This window comes from Hipposideros armiger, unplaced genomic scaffold, assembly GCF_001890085.2.
Source record: "Hipposideros armiger isolate ML-2016 unplaced genomic scaffold, ASM189008v1 scaffold_771, whole genome shotgun sequence".
Taxonomy (NCBI): domain Eukaryota; kingdom Metazoa; phylum Chordata; class Mammalia; order Chiroptera; family Hipposideridae; genus Hipposideros; species Hipposideros armiger.
The window spans coordinates 103,331-123,996 of NW_017732121.1; positions in this window are offsets into that span (position 1 = coordinate 103,331).

Here is a 20,666-nt window from a genome sequence, read left to right on the forward strand (position 1 = left end):
GTTTAGACCTGCCTGATGCTGGCACGTGCTCTCCTTCTGTTCTCACTGTTCTATCTCAAAAATCTCATCCTGCCAGAGTATAAACAGTTGTTCTTGAACTCACTTACTGCCTTTTCACACATGGAAGTCTGCTAGCCCTTATTTAACAGAGTGAGAGATGAGTGGAGAGGGTAAGGGAAAGTAGCATTTTCTAGAGTGTCTGGCCTACTAGAAACTCAAAAGGGTTTGAGGTGTCAAAACCCATCTACTCCCTGCAGCAGTGATAGGAAGGGTTTACTGCTGGTTAACAAGAAGGTCAAGAGTCCATCTCAATACCCTGGAGGTATGAACATGGAGGGAAATGTTTCAGCGACCTGCAGGGGATATGTTATATTTGTCTTCTTGCCTTAGGAACTCCTCACCAATTATGTGAAAATTCCAACTGGTCTCCTTACCTGATTTTAAGTAATACCTCTCAAGAAAATAAAAATGCCCAGAGACAGGATACAAAAATCGTATGAGATAAAAATATAGAAAGGATTATATTTTTTTCTCTGAAGAGTCAGAGGCAAATTAAAATATTTCAAGAGTAAGCAATTTTTAAAAATTGACAGATGAACAAAAAGAGAAAAAGAAATAATATATTCTTATAAAAGCAATATAGAAATTTTAACATGGAAAATATTTTCTCAGTTAATAAACTGTTAATTTAGAAATTGAGGATTCAAGCAGTATCTTGTATGATACTATACACCATAAACAGACAGTGATGCACACACACTGTATTATGAATACAGAGGTACAAGACATACATGGAAATATATATCTAGAAGGATGCCCATTAACTGGTATCTATGGTTGAACATGGTGGAATCGTGTTATCCCCCGCCCCCTGCCCCCACCACCACTTGCAAAATTGTGCCCTCTCTATTTTCTACAAGAAAAATGCAATACTTGTAGCATGATTATGTACCTCTTCCCATGGAAGATTCCACAGCTTTTCACAACATATGGAAAACCCACAAGAATTATGATGTTTAAGGAATTGTGTTACATGTATCAAGATACCCATAATGATGTGTAGCAATACCCTTTGGCAAGACAGGGAGTGTTATATACAGAATTAGTTATATTGATACCTTGCCTAACCAAAGAGTATAATTTTCTTCTGAAATGTTCTGTTCCGTGTTGTGTTCTGAAATTATATGGCCAAGAATTATAATCTTCATTTTCTTTATCACATACTTTACTTAAAATACCGTATTTCCTCATGTATAAGGCTCTCCGAAGTATAAGACACACCTTAATTTGGGGGCCTGAAATTTGAAAAAAAATGTATTACATACAGTTATTGAACTCAAGTTTTATTCATCATAAAATTCATACAACTCCTCATCACTTGTGGGAAATGCAAGTAAAAAAATCTACAACCACTGTATAAGATGCACCCAGTTTTTAGAGCCCAGATTTTTCGAAAAAGGGTGCATCTTACACATGGGGAAATATGGTAGGTGGGTAGTAGACATTTTTCTTTTGCTTCCCACACCTTGAATAATCCAGCAAGCGAATCCCTCTCCATATTTGAGGAAACCTTCTATTATAAGACTTAGCGAATAGAAGAAACTGCATTGATCCTAGCATCTTGCCACTAGGATATAGGCATGGGACCCAGGCTTCCATCCTTGTAAGGGTTTTCGTGGTAGGTGGAAGCAGTGACAGATTGGACTTTTAGGGGCAGCAGTGACAGACCACAGCCCAGGCAAGTGTCTAATGAAAGTAGTTGATGCAAGAATTGTGATCCACTGCTCAGCACTCTGCTGCTTTTGTGGCATGATTTTGGCCATGGTTCTGTTTGATACCTGGCCTCCATTACTCTGTCCATATGTCAAGCTTGGTTCTGAAGTTTTCCTCTCAATCTGGTACTGTGTCTACCCTCATGTCTATTCATTATGTTCTTACATTAGTCAATGTTGGTTTCTGTTACTTTTACTTAGAAAGGCTTGACTGATGTGAAGAAATCAGTCTAGGGGGAAACAAGTAAAAGAACTTTCTGAAATGCATCCTTTATCATTTTGAAGTGTGGGCTAGAAATGTAAAGATCTCGGTGCACAGGTGGTATTTTATGTCTTTTCTCAGTTAAACGTTGTGCTTTTGGAAAAGGAAGGAGGAAACTCAATGTAGATATCCTGAGCACACAGATGGCACTGAAAAACGGAATTTGGTTTACTGGACCGTAGTTTATGATAACAGCAGTTTCTAGCAAAAGGATGGTATAACCCTCACCAGTGCTGGTGGGAATGTTTGCATGTCGAAGCTCAGAAACTGTGAGGGATTTAAAGTTGACAATGAAGAAGAAAATACCCTAATCAAATGTCACGTTTATTATAAAGGACAGCATATACTCATTAAGAAAGTATGTATTTGGTGCTTTCTCTGTGTCAGATACTGTGTTACTGGAAAGAGAAAAACAGTGAGCAGTCTACTCTGCAGAAATACTTCCTTTATACTCTTTTAGCTACTCTTTTCTCATAATATCATAATATTTTGTTCATTTGCTTGTATCCTATTCATTTGTGAATTTCTTGGGAATGTGGGACTTATCTTCTATTTTTTCATGTTCCTAGCACATAACACAATCTCTGATATATAACTTGACTTTCAAGAAATGAAGACTGAGTGAGTGAGTGAATGAATGAATGAATGAGTGAATGAAAAAATGACATTACCAGTATGTAAGCTAAACAGTCACCCTCAATGAGTGAGTTTTATTTACATCCCAGTCAACTTGCTCGTCAGTGACATGAGGGAACACAGAAGACAAAGCACATCAAATTCACGGATGCTGCGTAGGTGTGAGGAATACCTGAGACATACACGGACCATCAGAGGTCTCAATATTTATCATCTAGGGTAACTCAAGAAAAGATTTGAAGGAGTTTATTATGAAACATTTCATTCTGGTTCTTAAAAAATAGTCAGCTGTCTAGGAAGAGGCTGGGATAGATTTGGCTTAAAAGCAGGTAATAGGATGAGATAAATAAACAAATGAAGTGTGGAGGTAATACTGTCGGCTCAGTGAGGCGACACTGAACAGGAGTCCTCCTGTCAGTGCTGTTGGTGAGGAAGGGAGGCAGCTATCCCCACGGCACTGCCCTGCTCAAGCTCTGCAGAGAAACTGTTCTCAGCTGCTCTGCATTGGAAAGTCACCAGAAAAGTAGAGCATATGCAGAAAAGGGTGATCTTCATGGCGAAGTGTCTGAAAGCCATACTATGCCTTCCAACAACCTGAGCAAATGTAGTTTAGAAACGCGGAGCATGGGCAGGGTGTGATCAGCTGCTGTAGGCATGGCTTCACCAGCCACCTCGACTCGCTGCCTCAAACACAAGGAATAAAATAACTTACCGAAGCAGAATCTTTTGTGGTTTTCTAAACTCTCATGAAGGGAGATGGCCTTCTGTGACTGAGGAGGTGAAAGATTTAAAGAGTAAACATTCTGGCTGGGTAACAAGGGAGATTTAGCCATTTGCCACTGCTACAGTTTCAAAAGAGCAGCCTCTGCTCCTGTAAGCAAGAAAATGCACCCTTGAACAATACACTACATAACATCACAGCTAGAGTTAGGACAAACGGAGTTTAGTGTGCTGATGAAATGTTATCACATTACTTGACCACTTGGAGATTCTAAGTCTTAGAGAGTTAAACTTCAGGATCGATTAATCCCAGTGAATAGCATCAAAATGAATTCTCTAAAGCAGGTAAATGTGGATATGTACTCCTTGCAACTAATCCCCTTGATTTTTACCCAGATACTATCTTTGGGCATTTGGGGAAACTTAGTAACCTCAAGCAAAAGGGAATATAATTAACATCAGAACACTAGGTGAGCAATATTTAATTACACTCCATTAGAGGCTATCAAAACGAGATTATAATTACACTTGACACAGGCCACCTTCCTTGTAAGGTCGGCAATTCAGACCTCTACTAATAGATAAGAGAGCGATCTGCAGCCTACAGACCTCCTAGGTCATTTAATGATGACCCAGCCACAACCAACTTAGTTTCTAACAAAAGGGAAGGAGTTGAGATGAAACTTGAATATTAACAAAAACAAGAACAACAAAAAACTACCTAAAATATGTTATGTAAAGATGGGAAAACAGTCACTTAAATAAACAAATAAACAAACAAACAAACAAAAACAAGGCAGGAGATTAAACCTGATTTAACATGGCAAACCTTTTTTAGCAGCGTTTTTTGAAACTGGGCTCCAACTTTCTTTCTCTGGACCTAGTATTTGATTTATGCTAAATTTATGACATTTAGTTTTCCAAAATGCTTTCAGTGTTTCTAGCATCCCTATTTGACCAAAACTTTATTTTATGAGAACATAATCAACCAGGAAAGGAAAAGTTAGAAAAATAAAACTGAGCACTTTTTAGAGCGAGGCATTTGACATGATGAATATTTTATTTAAACCACACAACAAGCTTGCAAAGGAACGATTTTCCCTGTTTTACAGAAGGAACAACGCAGTTCTGCAAGGTTTTGTAACTTTCCCAAAGCCCCATAGCTAGCCAATGTTACAGCTGAGATTCTAGTCCAGGGCTTCATGGCGCAGAAAGCTACAATCTATTCATTAACCACCACATCCCACACCATGCACTTACAAGCTAGCATGCGGTAGGTGTCTAGTTAAGTTTTTGATTGTTTTTATTTTATTGGGGAACAGTGTGTTTTTCCAGGACCCATCAGCTCCAAGTCGAGTAGTTGTTTCAATCTAGCCGTAGAGGGCGCAACTCTGTGGCCCATGTGAGGATCAAACCGGCAACCTTGGTGTTATGAGCACTGCACTCTAACCAACTGAGCCAACCTTTCCACCAAGTTAAGTTTTATTTTCAAAACCATTAGAAAGTAAAAAAGGTCAAGATTCATGTGAACTTGGAGAAGAAGTAAGAAAAAAAACAAAGAAAAATCAAGGCAACAAAAGGTTTGATTTAAAATAAGTAGAGTCTAATTAGAAAATTCTTCAGTCCTAATACAGTGACCGAAGTCTGCTTGTCCCGCTGTCAAAAAGTAATTATTTGTCCCTTGCCTTCATACAGTAATCACAGATAAAGCATAATGATTGCTTAACTTGGGAAGGGGTAGTCAATCCAGTAGAGAAACCATAGCACATGGAATGGGTAGTATGTTTTGGATGAACATACTCAGGGAAGATGGGTAGAATTATCACAGTTCCTTGTGGTAACTAGCAGCCTGAGGTGCATGTAGCTCCTCAGACACCAGAGGGAAACAAAAGAATTAATTAGAAATTCCATATGCCAACCCTCCATTTGTTAGGGAAAGACAATCAAATATTTCTATATATTCAGAAGCATGAATAAATCACCGGTGATTACCATGGTAGTTTGGTAACAAAAAGGCTCTTCAACAATATATACTTTAACACTTAAAGTATTTGTTTGAGGAAATTGAGGCTGAGATAGATGCAATGACTCATCCTGAGTTACAGCTTATAATGGGTAGAACCAGGATCCGATTCTAGTCCTTTTGTTTCTAAGACCCTTGAAACAAGATGAATGGTTTTGTTTATAAATCCCTTTTCAAAAATTTGGTGGATTTAGACAAATAAGCAATATGTTATATATTTTCAATTTTTTAATTTTGATTTTTTTAACTTCCTTGCTTCTCTTGGACTCTTGCATTAGCTCTTGCTCCAATTGTAGTATCTACTAGGGCTGGATTACTTAACCTCCTACTAAGAGAATACAATTTTCTCTCCTACCTCTTAAGATTTAACTGCCTCATTCATTTTGTTTCTTTTTTACACAATACAGTGTTTAGACATTTATATAATTCATGAAGTGATCCCCCGATAAGCCTAGTACCCACCTGACACCATACATAGTTATTACAATATTATTGACTATATTCCCTATGCTATACTTTATATCCCCCCTGACTATTTTATAACGGCCAATATGTACTTCTTAATCTCTTCCCTTTTTCACCCACACCCTCAAACTCCCTCTCATCTGGCAACCATCACTTTGTTATCTGTATCTGTGAATTTGTTTCTGTTTTATCTGTTAATTTTTATGTTGTTTTTTAGATTCTACATATAAATGAGATCATGTGGTATATGTCTTTCTCTATATGGCTTATTTCACTTAGCATAATACCCTCTAGGTTCATCCATGTTGTTGTAAATGGGCAAGATTTCATCCTTTTTTTGGCCGACTAATATTCTGTTGTTTATATATGTGTACCACATCTTCCGTATCCAGTCATCTATCGATGGACACTTAGGTGGCTTCCATATCTTGACTATTGTAAATAATGCTGCAATAAACATAAGGGTACATATATCTTTTCAAGTTAAACAAATTAGTGTTTTGAATTTTTTTTCAGATAAATGCTCCACAGTGGAATTGCTGGGTCATGTGGTAGTTCTTTTTAATTTTTTGAGGAGCCTCCAAACTGATTTTCATGATGGCTGCACCAATTTGCAGGCCGACCAGCAGTATACAAAGAGGTTAGTCCTTGGTTCAATGGTTGCTATTAATCACCAAAATAATGGTCCAAAAAAAAAAAAAGTGAAGGATCCAGGAGGTTGTCTGCTATGTTTAGGTCTCAGCCTTTCTTTTCTGACAGAGGAGGATCACTTCATTTTCCACTAAAAAAGGCCCCAGGGTTTGTTGAAGCTTGACACCTTGTATTTCCCTGAAGAAGAGAACCATTATCCTCATTAGAGAAACCTCTACTGAGTTGTGATGGTGGGGAATTATGAGAATGTGACCGCGTGTGAAGTTCCATCCCGGTGGTGTCCTTGGGCCATCCTGGTGCAGCTGTACGTACCATGCTCCCCCTCCAGGTAAAATCCTAAAACCCTAAATGTGTAACTGACTCATGCCACTTAATTATAATTACATGAAGACTATGATAGATAAAATGAGCAAAAGTATATGTAGAAATTAAAGAAGGTAAAATATATTGTATATAAAAAATTTAACCTCACTAGTAATCAAAACCATATAATCTAAAATGTTGTGTTTCACTTATTGCTTTGGCAAAGTTTAATTTTTTTAGCATTCAGTATTGCCGAGCATGTGAGGAAATAACCTCTGATTCACAGTTGGCAGGAGTGTAAATAACTGTAAGTCTCTAGAAGGGTAATTTGGACAAAATTTTTAAAATGTGCATATATTTTAGTCCAGCAATTCTACTTCTAGTTAGATGCACTCAGTGTTTTACAGAAAAAAAGTTTATTGCAAGGTAACTATAATTAAATCATATCAAAAGGAAAACTAATCTACATGCCAGAATAAGATATGATGTATAAATTATATGTTTATACTATGAACTTTTCTGCAGACATCAAACATAATGTAAAAGCCTCTTTAATACAAGGAATATAATATGCCATTCAATAAAACGAGTAAGTTACACCAATAGGACACATTATTAAAATACATGGGACATATACATGTATATGTGTATATGTGCAAGAAAGATTATTTAGCAAAATATCAACTGTTGTTTTTTTTTTTCAAGATGATGACATTGTGAGTTATTTTCTGTGGCTGATTATTTTTATTGTGAGCTTTTCAATTTTCATTTTCCAAATTTTCTACAATGAAGATACAATACTTTTATAATCTAAAAACTACATGTAATATATTTATTTCTTTTATTTGCCATATTTACTAGTTTATGATAAAAGGATCTAACTCGGGAACAGCCAGATGGAAGAGATACATAGAGCAAGGTATGGGAAAGGGCTCAGGTCTTCCATGACCTCTCTCATGGATGATAGGTCATTTCTTTGAAGCACTGGATGTGTGAGAGTAATTTATCCATTAACCTGCTAAAGGACATCTTGGTTGCTTCCAAGAACTGGAAATTATGAATAAAACTGCCACAAACATTCATGTGCAGGTTTTTGTGTGGACATAAGTTTTTAATTCATTTGGCTAAATATCAAGGAACACAATTACTGAATCATAGGGTAACATTATGTTTCATTTTGTAAAAAAAACAGCCAATCTGTTTTCCAAAGTGTCTGTACCAGTTTGCATTCCCACCTTATTTGTTATCTGTATACCTTCTTTGGTGAGATGTCCATTAGGGTATTTTGTCTATTGTTTAAATCAGCTTGTTTGCTTTCTTTATTTTTGAATCATAAATGATTTATTTTTTTTTCAATTGCACATTACCTGTCTGACTTGTTTCACTTAACATAACACTCTCTAGGTCCATCCATGTTGTCTTACATTTGCTTTTGTATTGTTGAATTTTAAGAGTTCTTTGTATATATTGGGTAACAGTCCTTTATCAGATATGTCTTTTGCAAATATTTCCTCCCAGCCTGTGGCTTATCTTCTCATTCTCTTCACAGTGTCTTTTGCAAAGCAGAAGTGTTTCATTTTAATGCAGTTTGCTTATCAATTATTTCTTTCATGGATTGTGTTTTGATATTCTATCTAAAAAGTCATCACCATGCCCAAGGTTGTCTGAATTTTCTCCTATGTTATCTTCCAGGAGTTTTATAGTTTTGCATTTTGCACTTATGCCTATGCTCCATTTTGAGATAATTTTTGTTAAGGGTATAAAGTCTGTGTGTCGTTTCTGCCTTCAGGTCCTTTAGACACCATGAATGTATGGGAAAATTCTCTTTTTGTACAATTAAAAATAATAGGCTTTAATTCAAATGCATTTAGAAAGTTACTCTCTGATATAAATGCATTTCCATGGAACAGTAATATTCAGCAAACTAACCTGGTTAGGTTCTTATGTGAGGCTCTGTTCACCGTTTCCAGAATGTTGCCTGTGATAGTAATGTTTAAAAAGGGATCCAGGGCCGGCCGAGTGGCGCGATGGTTAAGAGCTGGCTTGGGACGCCAGAGGGCCCCGGTTTGGATCCCACATATGAGGGCCAGTGACACTGCCCTCTACAGCTAAGATGCTGAACAACAGCTCAACCTGGAGCTGGGCTGCCATGAGTCGCCGGCGACGGCGTGGGCTGCAGTCCCTGTGGCAGTGGATTGCCATGGGCTACCGTGTGTAGCCAGCAGCCAGCGTGAGCGGCCAGCAGCCACAGTGAGCGGCCGTCCAGAAGCCGGCGACTGATCTGCCTCACCAGAGAAGAGCGCAATGATGGTGCCAACTTGGGCCAGTGAAGCAACGTCCTCCACAACTAGACTGAAGAACAAAACGACAGCAACTTGTCTGTTCCCCTTTCCCCAATTCCCCAGCACTGTTCCCATCCCCCCAATTCCCCAATAAAAATCTTTAAAAAAAAAAATAATAATAATAAAAAGGGATCCAGCATAACTGGGATTTTGCCACGCTAGCTAAGCACTAGGCTTTTAGTGCATGATCTTCTCCCTGCTGAATACGAGAATCACCTGGGCTCAAAGAGAGAGGAAGATCGGTGTAATAGGTCAGCCTTGCAGGCAGAAAAAGATTCAATGCAGTTTCATCCTTACCTAAAATATATTTTAGGGAGAACTGTCGCCCCCACAGAAGCTACTCAAAGAACCAAAGTCTGACTCAGAGATTTTTTTTTTTTATGAGGCTTGGTGTCAAGAAAATTACCTGAAGCACTAAATCCCTTTAGTGCTGAATAAAAATATGAAGAGAAAGACAGGCAGAACAATATGAAGAGAGAGGGGAATTTTCCATTGTTAGTGATGCTGAAGAGTCCTGAAATAAAGATGGGTCTGAGTGGCTACAAGGGTCATTTGCAAGCCAGCATTCTAAGGAAGTAGATGCTATGAATGGACAGGAGCTATGAGGTAAGAGATGCAGTTTTGTGTATTATACGTTTGAGGAGAGGGCATAACTTTTTATATAATCCATGTGGAGCGTGGGGAAGCAAGGTGTCAAGAAATCATAAGATGGCAGACAAGTTTGCTGGTCCAGTTGAGGCTGGTGATCGCTAATCTTCACTTATTCTGTCCCTAACTTCTGCTGTCCTCCGGAGGCCTCAGGAAAGCCATTTATCAGCCGGAGGTCTTTGTTTTACAAATACAATCAAACAGACATTTCTTTCTTTATCTGGGATGTGAAGGAGCAAGGTTGTGCCCCAGGGGTTCCGTCCAGCACATAATGCTCCTCATTAGTAAGCCCTCAGATAGGAGGCTTGAGAGTGGGAAGTAAAAAGTTTCACGAGGCAAATTCCTGCTCACAAGCACTTTGGTGTCTTTGTAGGCAAAGTATATCCTTACAACAAGAATAAGAGGCTTCGCATCCCAGCATCCTATTGACTATGATAGTTTCTTTCAGGTTGAAAGACATACTGGCACTATAATTGATGATATTTTTCTAGCCCTCAAAGCAGTATTTCTCAGGGCGTTGGGGACCTTAATGAATGCTGCCTGATATTTTTCTTCTCCTGCTGTATGTTTTCTATCTGATTTCCTGCTGCAGCATTTTGATTATTTCTGTTTTGTAGCTTCTTCCTCCAAATTGCTTTTTGGGGCGGGGATCTGCACGGAGATCAAAGTATGGTTTGTAATCTCACAGAGTGATTCAGGGATTAGAGTCCTAACACTGAGTCTTTTGCTTATATACCTGCTTAACTTCACCATATGAAACTCTGTTCAAAATGCCCAGCATCATTTCCGATGGAAACACAGACTAGCATAGATAAGTATCCATTAAAACTTGGAAATATGTCAGCTATCCTTTGCTGCTTTTTCTCTGACGTAAGCATTAAACTTTTAGTACAGGGTGCTTACCACAGATGAATATCAATGTCACCGGGGCGGGGGTTTAAAATATAAACGTGAGGCCTTATCCTTGGAGAATTGGTCATGGGTATATCCAAAGTATGCTTTTTTTTTTCTTTTTTTTTTTTTCTCTTCAAGTTTTCCAGGTGGTTCTTAACGTGTGGTCAGGATTGATATTCACTGTTCTCCCAACAGAAAAAGTTTGGGCTAATATGAATAAGTTATAAAACACTTCGGAAAAGAGTGCAAAGTACTTTCTCTGATCTGAAATGCTTTAAAAGTATTCTTCCAAGATTTGCTAAACTAAGAATATCCAGTAAGTAGAGAAGCAGAGGATGGGTTACTAATGTTTAGGATTGGAGCAGAGGAGGAAGGAAAAGGGAGAGTTTGAGTGAAGTTTCTTTAGAATCTGAAATTTGCATGCAAGGTTTCTACATGGAGCTCTCCTCTATAGCAGGGTTTCAGAGAAATTAGGTATATTTAAAGTCACTTCTGATATTTTGCAGGTCTCCTTAGCATTGCACTTGGTATGAGCCTGATTCAGCGAAGGGCCTAGGAGCCAGTGCTCATTTGCATGCCTGATCCCTTGGTGCTAACAGAGGTCAAAAGCTTTGGAATGCTTCCTCTGTGGGTACCACTAAGCTGAAATGCAGATGAGTTTTTGATCTTTGAAATGTAGGGCACAGGCATGTTATTCAGAGTGGCAATATCCTGTTCAGGGACTGATTAGCTGGCTGGCTTGGATTCTGGGCTGGGTCCTCTTTAACTACCTCTGAGAACCATCCATGGTTCGGAGAAGGCAAAATGGTCTTTATAGTTTGCCTTCTTTTTCTAATGTCCGCCCTCTGGAAGTATCCTGTCCCTTGGGCCTCTGGTATCATTGGATCTTCCATTTCTTCCTCTCAACCTGTGTGCCTTCCCTGTCTCATTGTTTCTGGGTCTGCCACAACTTTGAAGGTTTCCGATGGCACAGTCACATAAGCAGCATCTGGGGACCTCGGTGCTGTGTAAAGTTAAAGCAGGAGTTTGGCTTCAGGCAAACCCCCTGTGAGCAGTCAAGAATGCCATTCATTTCTCATTCTTGCTTCTCTAGACCCACAGGAAATAAATATGAGTAATATATCTAGAGGATAGAGTTCTGAATCTTTAATGGTGGTTCCCTAATGTGGGAGATCACACTTTCTTTTCCCACCTGATACAAAGAGCCATTTTAATCTATCTTTGAGGCAAAATTGAGGGTGAATCCCGCCCCCCTCTTTTTTTTTTTTTTTCTGTTGCAAAGGGAAGAGAGGCCTCCAGAGTACATTTTCCCATGGAAGGGCTTTAGCTAAAGAGAAAAGCCTGCTAATGTCATACTTAATTCACATGCATTGTGGGACTGCTTCCTTCTGCTGGTAATTAGTGTGTGGTCCATTAATGTCTGAGTCCAGAAACAGCCTCACTCCTGGTCAGTCACTTAGGGAAGCACAGCCTGGGGAAATGCAAATTCCCCTCCAGCTCTGCGGAGCGATGTTACTGTCAGAAGAGTAATGAGCTGAGGATTGGAACATACACAGTTGTTAAAATGAATTTTCATTTAGTTTCAGGTTCATAAGATCTCTGTTCATTTCATCGTTGTTTCAGCTCAGTTTTCAGTAAGATTTTGGATGAATCATTTTGTTTTACAGTTGGGTTAATACACAGTGTATTTTATTTTGTTTTATTGTATAGTTTTTATTTTATTTAAAACAAAAATTTCTAAAAGCTAAAGTGTTTTCTGAAACCCTGAAAGACAATGTAATCTTCTTATTGAAGATTGGATTCTCCCGGAACAATGTGATGTACTATAGTGACTTTAATCCTAAAAGCTCGCCAAAACTGTCCCTGAGTGCACAAGGCACCTTGGGATTATCTATCCCCAGGTGTTCAGAGGTCTCCCGTGTTTATCTCTGTCAGCTTTGTGTTATTTGATGTCTCCACTAGTTTTACTGTCAAGTCATTTTTTGGAGCTTGTGGTTATCACCAAAGTCCATTGTTCAACTTTATGAAAGTTTGCATTACGTGGAAAAAATTCTCAAGTTTGAAGCCAAATAGCTATTTGGGTTCTATTTGCCACTCCCGATTTGTGTGACTTTGGACAAGTTGAATGATATTGACAATCTTCCATTCCTTGATTGTATATTAGAATTCATATGATTAAATGAGATGCTGTATTGAGAGGGTCTAGCACAGAATTGAGCACATGGCAAGAGCTAAATAAATGGTAGATTTTATTATTACTTCAACAACTACCATGAATTAAAGTGCTGGGGGTGGCTACTGACTAGAAAGACAAGAAAAGCAGCTTTCCGAGGTGACAATGTTGGGGCAGGCCACCCCAACAAATGTTACAATAGCATATTGATTATTTTAAATTAAAGTTACTTGAAAAACAGCCAGTACAACAGAGCACTCTTACCCTTCTGTGTCCCTCTGAAAGCAGGACGTAAGTCTCTGCTGTGAAACGTACCCTCCCTGTACCGGGAGGTAAAGAGACATTGTTATCATCAAAGCCAGGGGAATTCCAGGCCAAGAAACTTAAATAAACAAACCTTGTTACTTCTTGACTAATTTACCACCTGAACCCCAAACTTCACTTACATTCTTCAGGCATTAAGCACTCAAGACTACCTTGCTTTGTCCTGTCTATTCCTTACAAATGTATTGTTGCTTTGTCTAAAAACTATAAAAGCCGTTTGCTTTGGTGATTTCTTTAGGGCCTGTTTGATGAGACCTCTGTATGTCTGAATTAAATGTGACTCTTTCCTCCCATTCATCTGTGTTATGTCAGTTTATCTGTTAGGCCAGCCAGAAGAACTAAGAAGGGTAGAGGGAAAATTCCTGCCCCCCAACCCCACCCGCTGCCAACGTCAGACATGTTCTATGTCTTGATTTATGTAATAGAAAAGCTCTACACCTGGACCTGAGTCATTTAGTGACGTACTAGTTCACTGAGCCATAGACTTAAGATTTATGCATCCCACTTACTTACAAAATGTGTTCTGGGAAAGCAGTTTATTATCGCTTAATTGCTGTGACTTCAGAATCTTCTTCAACATTAATGTGATCATCTTAATAAAACTGGTATATTAGTAGAGTGTATAAATATAAACCCGTGCAGTTAGCGGATAATGTATGTGCCCAGAGGGATGAGTGAAAAGGTAGTGGGGTTTAAACATTATAACAGTTAGAGAACAGGATTTGAAGAACTTCTGGACTGGTGAACACAGAGAAATTCCAACTACATAACAATCTGGAAGAGGCGAGATTCTGGAGACAGTAAAAAAGATGAGTAGTTGTCAGGGGATGGGAGGGCGCAGCGGGGGATGGATAGGCGGCACACAGAGAAGTTCAGGGCAGTGGAATGACTCTATATGATGCTACAATGGTGGGTACATGTCATTAGACATTTGTCCAAACACCAAGAGTAAACTCTAGTGAAAATTAGGGACCTTGGCTGATAATGATGTGTCAAAATAGGCTCGGTGATGGAAACAAATGTACCTCTCTGGTATGGGATGCTGATAGTAATGGAGACTTGGATAGGGGTGCTTGTGAGCCTGTATGAGAACTCTGTATTTTTTGGCTTCATTTTACTGTGACCCTAAAACAGCTCTTAAAAAAAGTATGCTCAAAATGGGCAAACCAGGGTAAAAAACAAAAAATTGAATTCAAGTTAAGAAAAAGAAAGAAAAATAACAAGGCACACACACGAACATTAAATATGGGCTCTGCCCTCCCTTAGGAATAGAGCAATTTAAATAGACCTGGGGAAGGGGACCTGTGCTGCCACACGAAGGGTTTTATGTATCAGTTTGTTAACTTTGAAATATGTCCCTGGACCCCTCAGCCCAAAATATAAAAGCTATAGGCTTGGGTAAGACCTTCACTTGAGATTTGTTTATAGTTTTTCCACATGAGCTTCTGTCACTCTACTTAGGTTCCATCAGCCATAAATTTTCCATTTGAAAATTCCTCTTGATTTCTGAACATGAAACCAACTGCAAGCTACGAGCAGTTTGGGATTTCTTTTTCAATTTCCTCAAGACCAAGGAATATGCTGTGCTACTTATACTGGAGCCATGTATTAGCAATCTACAGTTTCTGCCTTTGATGACTGACAGCTCAGTGAGGGAAAATAGTATTTTGAAAGCGGTGGGAATTCAATTATCAGCTATGCTCTCATGGGTTCTCTTCCAAGGTATTGGGCCTGATTAAAAGAAATGTTACTTTTGGAAGTGCATTGCTACTGAGCAAAAGCAAAAGCAAAACACAAAACAAAAAACAGAAAACCAGCATACTGTATGATATATCTGTGTTCCATCTTAGCCATCCTGCATTTTGCTATTTGTTCACATTTGTTTTCTTTCACTGTCAGAAATGAAATTGTGTGTGTGGTTGTGTGTGTGTGTGTGTGTATGTGTGTGTGTGTGTGTGTGTGTGTGTGTGTGTGTGTGTGTGTGTTGAGTTTTTATGTTGGGAGTTTCCAAATATATAAAATCCAGATATAACTGAATCATTCATTCCCCTCTTGTATGATCATAAGTCACCCAAAACAGGTGAAGAGACATCTACTTACATAACTAGGTATAAAGCTAAATGTAGGGTTTTCAATTGAGACAGGAAGTTACAGGGTTATTATAAATATAGCAACACAAATCATGGTCCAAGGCCTACAATTTAGATGTTTAGAAGTCAAAAAGAATAGTACTAACAATAAGAAATATTGGGTTGTCAGAAAAGTCATGACGTATTTTTTCTATGTTTTTTGTTGCAAAAATGCGTCGTGACTTTTCCGACAACCCAATACAAGTCAATAGAAATAGACGTCAAAAAGAATAACACCAACAAAGTTAGAGACTGTTAACTTCCTCTCACATCCATTTGAGGAAATGGAGAAAAGCATAGTGGGTAAAATGTACTTAAAAAGGGAGGCTACTTGGCCTCAAATCTGCAAGATGAAGGCTGCTTTTTAATGATAATGAGAATCAGTAATGCTCACACACAGGAGACTGAAGTCAAACTCATATCTTAAAATCGGTGTTGTACTACTGCTCTTCACTGGAGAAAGAAGGCTGAAATACACTGCCACTGACACTCACTGGCTGACATGAGGGCTTATGGGAAGCTCATTTCCAAGGAGTCAGCAGGAAGCAGGCAAAACCTCATAGCCTCACCAGTCAGAGCTTAGACAAAGCTAGACAATGGCTCAGCGACTGGACTCCCAGTATTCCTACTGTGCCCACAGGTCAGGATTCCTGAGCTGTCTCTATAAGACCAGGTACTATTGGAGAAACCTCAAGGACTTGTGTAAAGACTGTTACATAATAAACAGAAAGAGAAATATGAGTGTAAATGAAACAAACATGAGACAAGGACGGAGAAAGAGGAGGAAAGTTCCAGTCAGGATATGCCTGTAAATCAAAATGAAAAAAAAAAAAAAAGTGATAAACAATCATGCTAAAAAGGCAGTCAACAAAATCAGTTTTTAAATAAGGAATTTTAAATTTCTACAGATATTAAGAAAATGTCACTCCTCAAAGAATAAAGAATATTTGAAAATAAGCAGTCAAAACTAAAAAAGAACAAGTTTATAAGCAGAATGATATGGAAGTCATTGAGATTGAAAGGCAGTACTGAGGAACTCACTCAGAGTGCAGATTGGATAATTTAGAAGATGAAAAGTTGCTCAGAGCTATAGAGAACAGATTAGCAGACCCCAATATTTATTCAGTGGGCATTCCGTAAGAAGAGAATGAGAATGGCAAAGAAGCGATACTGGAAAAAATAATGTCTGAGGATTTCCCAGAATGTAAGATATAGTCCACAGACAAAACCATCACACTGAGTGCCAAGTAGAAAAAAATTGAAATAAATTTATAAGTATACACATTTTAGCAAAACTATGGACCATTCAGGCTAAAGACAAAATATTGAATATTAGCAGGTGAATAGACAAACTGCACACATATGGATGTTGATAAAGAGCAGACTTCTCATCAACAACAATATATACCAGAGCAGAGTGGAGTAGTATTTTTTAAATATTGATTGAAAATAAGTAGCAGTTTAGAATTCTATAGCCAGTTAAATTATCATTCAACCATCAGAATGAAGTAAGAAAAGAATTCGGACCTATCAAAATGAATTGGACTTTTTCATTCATTGACTTTCTGGGAAGAACTATTAAAGGAGATAGTTGGCTTTTCTTCAACATGAAGTCAAGAGTGTAGGAGTGGTGCAAAAAGGGGGAAAAAAGTGTGATAAAATGAAATATACTTGTAAATTTAATTCAATATTGACTGTGAAATAATAACAAATTTTGTGTTTAAAACTCTTAGAAGAAAAGAGCATGAGGTAAGTATTAAGAGTGTTAAACCACATGGGGACACTTAGTTACTTTGGAGGAACAAAGAGGAACTAATTTTAAGCTTGTTAGGAATATATACAGTAAGGTATGTATATTAAAATTTTAAGTGTAACCAGTGAAAGTATTAAAATTATCTCACATTTACAAATCAGGAAGTGAGAAAAATAAATTTTAAAAAAGAGAGGGATAAAGAAAATGTTACCAAAGCAAAGCAAAACCTAGAAAACAAGTAAGTGTGTATAAATATATTAATCTCAATAAATGCTAAGAGGATAATCCTGTTACAATACAGTCTCTTACATTAGACTTTTAAAATGCAGTTATATGCTACTTGCAAGAGTTACTTGTTCAACAGAAATTCACAAAATCCTTAAAATAAAATAGGAGGTATGGGCAAGTTAGGGGAAGATAAACAAAAATAAGGCTGGTGTAACAATATTAATACCAGACAAAATATAATTTTAAGAAAAGGAGGGCCGGCCGAGTGGCTCAGTTGGGTAAGAGCTCGCTCAGGAGTGTGAGCTCTGAGCAACAGCAGTTCAATGCCTGGTGGGAGCTGAGCTGCCAACAGGTGGCAGGATGGCTCACCTAAAAAAAAAAAGAGAGAAAGAGAACATCAACAATTATAATGACTGACACTGAAATAAATAGTAATTCAATAAATGTGAATTTAAATAGTTATTTCACTAACAGTCTAGCCTAGCCACCTAGCCACAATCAGACAGAATTCATCTGGTTGCATAGCTCAAACATCTTCAAGATGTCATCCTCAGGAGACCCTGGTGGCTATCTCATCTCTGTCCTGCTCATGCTACTTTATATGCTTCCAAACTTGAAGTCTGCATTTCTTTTTTTTTTTTTTAGAAAGTACACATTCTTACATGTTGAAAACTCCAATGGTAAATATTTAAATAATTAAATATTTAAATAGCTCAGCACAGTAGGTTAACCAGTCCATAGTACTAAGACATTAAATGGTTGAAATAAAATTTTCCATCATACGGTTTGTCTTAGAGAAGTGCCTCATAACAGAACAACCAAAATAATCTTCTGGAAAAGGAAAAGAGAAAATGATTCTTTTGATATCTCTTTTTATGATGATAATTCTTGACAGAATAGCCACTTTATCAGTAAATACACCCCTAAAGGGGAAAATGGATATTGAATCTCTCTCTCTCTCTCTCTCTCTCTCTCTCTCTCTCTCTCCATTCTTTTCATAGAATCCTCACACATTGAATGAAATTTGGATTAAAAAATAATAAACTGCAAAGAAGATATCACCACAGAGCCATTTAATTTCTTTTTGCTAACACTCTATTTTTCTGTCTAACACTCCAGAGTGAAGGTAAAATACAGCATTATTGCCAGGAACAGTAAAACCATTTTCCCCTTTATGCTAACACACTAAAATGTAATTTAGATGTAAATAGAACTTTTATTTCCAAATATGAACTTCACGATGCCCTACAGACCACTTGTCCTCAGGGAAGACACACTGCAGAGATGCAGCTCAAGAACACGCCTTGACACTTCATCCTTAGTGTCCTGGTTGCTGTAACGCCTGCGATTCCACATTCCACAACGCAGGAAACACAAATGTCATACGTGTCTCAGGCAGACAGACCTGCCTTTCATTACCGGCATGGATGGGGCTCATCCAAACCCCAGATTTCCCAAACAAATTTCTTTTGGGTTTTAGGATGTAGCCTGCTTTTGCACTGCAGTCAGTTTTACTTCCTCTGTGAATCCTTGTCCTGTTCTCCATTTCCACTGATTCTTCCTAATTATATGTTTGCAATTTTCCCTGCCTGGGCTCTCACAACAGTCTCTCAACAGGTCTTGCCTCCCCTCTCTCCCAGCTCCCATCGCTTATGCATTATAGACAGTAGGATTTCTAAAGTGCAAATGGGACCATATCGCCACTTTAAAATTGAAGTCGATGCATAAAATAAAATGTGCAAAAAACAGAAGAGGGTTGAAACTCCTTAGCATGGTATGAAAAGACTTTGATGATCTAATGCTTCAGTATGCCCCGTTTCTTCACCTGCCTCTGCCCTAAATGTCTCTTCTTCCTTAGCCATACTGATTTACTAACTTTCCCATAAGCACATCAGACCAGTACCTTTTGACTTTCCATATCTTTGAGCATTCTGTTTCTATAGCCAAGGATCCTTTAGTCACTTAAATTTTGCTCTAATTCCTTTACAGCACCCTCTTGTGACCGTCACCAAAGAAATTAAGCATCTTCTACTTTGTTCCTATTTCACAGCACATGGACATCTTTGTTTTGATTCCCTCATCTCATTATGTAATAGGTAAGCTGGATGAAAAATCTGGAACTAGGTGCCAGGATGAATTCTCATTATCAGAGCTGGGCCACTTGACACAGTAAAATGCTGTTAAGGTCAGATTTGCGTGAGACCCTAACCCAAGCATGTGGAGATTTCAGTTGTTCAAGGTTCTTCTGCTTTAGGCTGGTGCTGGACATGAGGCTTGGGCAGGTGGTAGAATGAACCCGAGTGGAGAAGAGGGTTTAGAAGGAGGAGGTGAGTTTGAAGACTCCTGTGTCTCCCTCTTGGACCAGAAATCTGAGAATGTATATTGAATAAGATATCAGACAAACAACTCTCATGACTATGAGCAATTTATTAATTCTCCCTGAGCCTCATTTTTCACAAAGTTAATGATACTTCCTATTTCATAGTTCATTGTAAATATTTAATGGATAATTGCATTGTATGTAATAATAATTATTAGTAGTATACCTATTATTATTATTTAATACTGTCTTGATCCAGCTGTAAGGCCCTAGCTAGAAACTGGGCAGTTTCCCTTCCTGAGCAACTGATTAAATCTACACCACAACTGCTTTCCTTATTGAGGTCTCACAAGCTAGGGCCACTTGAGCACCCATCCTAATTACCCTAGGGCCGGATACCAGATGAGCAGGGATTGCCCCTATGCCCAAGAGCCCATGAAATGTTTCCATTTAGCTATTCCACAGGAAGCTCAGAAACCTAGCTAATCCCACCCCCTTTGCCATACTAAACTGCTTCCTTTAACCCCAACTGTTACCCTGGGGGCAATTCCTTGTGTGACCATGTGGGGCAGCCTTTTCTCTTTTAGAACTCTAAGTCACAAAGGGCTCTACCTTTCATCTAGTCAAGCATCCTTGTGTTGTGTCAAAAGAATCTTTAAATTTTATAAAGTAATAACAATGTTGAGAAGCAAGCACAAAGTAAATCTCTTTCTTTGCAAGTGGAAGAACAATAGTGGATACTATTACACATTTTTTTTTCTGTGAAGTCAAGAACAAAGCCAATTAAAGTATAATATAGAGGCAGAGTTTCGTGTTCTTTAAACGTTCTGACATACCGTCAATATCCTTGCCACTAGACCAGTAGACCGGACAAATGTCTACTGTGTCATCAAGATGGTCTCAAGGGTACTTCCACTGTATTGTTCACATAGTATAAAAAATAATATTGGGTTGTCAGAAAAGTCATGACATATTTTTTCTATGTTTTTCATTGCAAAAATGTGTCATGACTTTTCCGACAAC